We start from the raw sequence: 3,039 nt of genomic DNA, 5'->3' as shown, positions 1-3,039 counted from the left end.
CTGCTCTTTCAAAGGTCCTGAGGACATTTCCCAGCAACCACTTGGTGGCTCACAAACATCTGTGATGTGACCTGACATGCAGGTGGACATAGAGTATTCATATACATAAAATAAAAATTTTTAAAAAGGAGAAAACAGTGATGGGCTGTAGACCTTTGGACTGTGAGCCTAAATACTTCCCTCCATACGCAGCTTGTCAGGTGTTTTGTCCCATGCATAGACAAGTGGCTAATACAATGGCCGTATGCCATCACCACCCCTCTGTACATATGTACACAACGGGATTTGTGAGGAACAGAGGCTAGGCTGGGACAGTATCTTCATCTGTCCCCTTCTCCTCAAGGCTAAGGAAGGGAGTCAGGAGCAACAAGACGCTGAGATCAAGTTGCCTGGCTTTACCAGACTTCAATGCATTGAAGTCTCAACTGAAGCGGACTGAGAAGGCTCAAGGGGCCTCCGTTGGTAGAAGACTTGCCTAGGTGTACAAAGTTCAAAGTTCCTTCCCCCAGCATGGCACAAAACTGAGTGGAGCGCCTTTATCATTCCAGAACACAGGACGTGAAGACAGGAGGATCAGCAGTTCGAGGCCAGAGAGGAACACATGGAAGGAAGGGAGGGAAGGAGGAAAGAGAGAAGGGGAGTGGAGGGGAGTGGGGAAAGCAGGCAGGCTGGCGAGCAATGGGAGACCTAAGGTGTAGACTTCGGTGTGGGTCACCCTGAGAGAGAGCTCTCTGACATCCTGCCCTACATGGTTTGTTTGGTGACATCAGAAGGTGGCCAAGACCCCAAGCTCACATACAGTTTTTTTGTTTTTGTTTTTTGGGTTTTTTTGTTGTTGTTGTTGTTTTGGTTTTTTCGAGACAGGGTTTCTCTGTGTAGCCCTGGCTGTCCTGGAACTCACTCTGTAGACCAGGCTGGCCTCGAACTCAGAAATCTGCCTGCCTCTGCCTCCCAGAGTGCTGGGATTACAGGCGTGTGCCACCACTGCCTGACCATATAGAGCTTTCATACTAATACCACACTGCTGGAAATAGATTCAGGCTCAAACATATATGCTGATGCCACATATGACCCCAAGCATGTACCAGAACAATCCAGAAACATACATGTATAACCTTTTGGGGGCAGTGAGATACGGTCTCACTATGTAGTCTTGGCTAGCCTGGAAATCTCCAAAGTAGACCAGGCTGGCCTTGGCCTTGAACTCAAAGATATCCCTGCCTCTGTCTCTGAAGGTCTGGAATTAAAGGCTTAGGCCACCATGACCAGCAAACTTTAAGAACAGTGTGGCCAGGTGGTGGTGGCACACGCCCGTAATCCCAGCACTCTAGGAGGCAGAGGCAGGCAGATTTCTGAGTTCAAGTTCAGCCTGGTCTACAGAGTGAGTTCCAGGACAGCCAGGGCTATACAGAGAAACCCTGTCTCGAAAACACCAAATCCAAAAAAAACCAAAAACCAAAAATAAATAAATAAATAAATAAATAAGAACAGTGTGTAGTCCAGGCTGGCCCCAAATGGATTATCCTGCCTCTACCTCCCATGTGCTGGGGTGACAGGTGTGCAGTGCCAACTCAGCTTATTCAGTGTTAGGGATGAAACCAAGGAGTTGCTTTATTTGGCTGAAAACTCTGCTCCTTTTCCGTATGAAGGAAGGAGTAAGCTGTCTGACACAAAAGGCTGGGGTTCCAGTTCTCATGGTCCCCTTGGTCCCCCAGGGTGATTCTTTTTTCTAGAGAGCCCAGGGAGATTGTCCTGGAAGATGTGACCTACCTCCTGTCTGCAGCTATGCTCACCAACCTGTGTGAAGATCTGTGAAGTCCTAGTCTGCCCTGGTCTGTGATAAGTGCACATCTTTAGTGACATGGGCAGCCTCTCCATGTGGCCCCCACCTTTTGGCCATGTGCCCACTAGAGCCACTTCCTTCCATCGCAAAAGCAGTGGGGTCACTGGCTTTGCTTTTGGCTAGCTGGTGCTGCAGGAAGGAACTGAGGAGACAGGCAGAGCTCAGCATTAACCTCACCCTTGTCTTGGGGGATCCCTCTATTCCAAACACCCCTGTGCTCAGACAGAGAATACTGTGTCCTTTCTGGGTTTTGTTTTCAAAGATTAGCACTCATTGTCAATTTGATGACACAATCTAGACTCTCCTGGGAAGAGAGTCTAAATAAGAGACTGTCCGTTTAGGTTGGGCTGGGGGCCTGTTACATTAGCTGATATGTGAAGACCCAGCCCACTGTGGGCGGTACCATTCCCTAGTTAGGGGTCTTAGACCATGTAAGAGTGGAGAAATGAAGCAAGCAGCCAGATAAACACACAGGCACTCATTTCTCTCTCTCGTGACTGGGTGTCATGTGACCAGCTCCTATCTTGACTTCACCACAACAGTTGAACTATAACCTGGAATTGTAAGCCCTTTCTCTCATAAGTTGTTGGTTTTCTTGTTTTGTTTGGGTTGGGTTTTTTGTTTGTATTTTGTCAGAGTATTTTCTTGCAGCAGCAGACTTAAAACTAGAACAGAGTTGGAGGGTGGGTTGTTCTTTCTTGGTAGGAGATTCATTAGAGTTCTAGTGTGCGTTCTGGGGAGAGACCAGGCCCACGGGGTAGAGTCCTGTTCATCCTTAGATGTTGGAAGACTAAAAGAGCCACCGAGGTCAAGGACACCACAGGAAAACCTACAGAATCAACTAACCCTGGCACATAGATACTCACAGGGACTGAACCACCAACCAGAGAGAATGCTTGGGACGCAGTCTCCCCGTACATACGCAACAGATGTACAGTTTGGTCCTCATATGGGACTGCTAACAGCAGGAGAGGACGTCTCTGACTCTGTCGCCAACTTTGGAGCCCTTTCCCCCAACTGGATGGCCTTGCCTAGCCTCAAGAGATGCAACCAGTTCTACTACAAGTTGATATGCCAAGGCAGGTTGATATCCGTGGGAGGTCTTCCCTGCTTTGGGGAAAAAGGGGGGGGGGTGCATAAAAAGAGGGGAGGTGAGAGGGAGAGTCTGGGAGGAGAGGAGGGAGAGAAAGCTCCTG

This window comes from Apodemus sylvaticus, chromosome 9, assembly GCF_947179515.1.
Source record: "Apodemus sylvaticus chromosome 9, mApoSyl1.1, whole genome shotgun sequence".
NCBI classification, from domain to species: Eukaryota; Metazoa; Chordata; class Mammalia; order Rodentia; family Muridae; genus Apodemus; species Apodemus sylvaticus.
Note: the sequence above shows the minus strand (reverse complement) of the source record.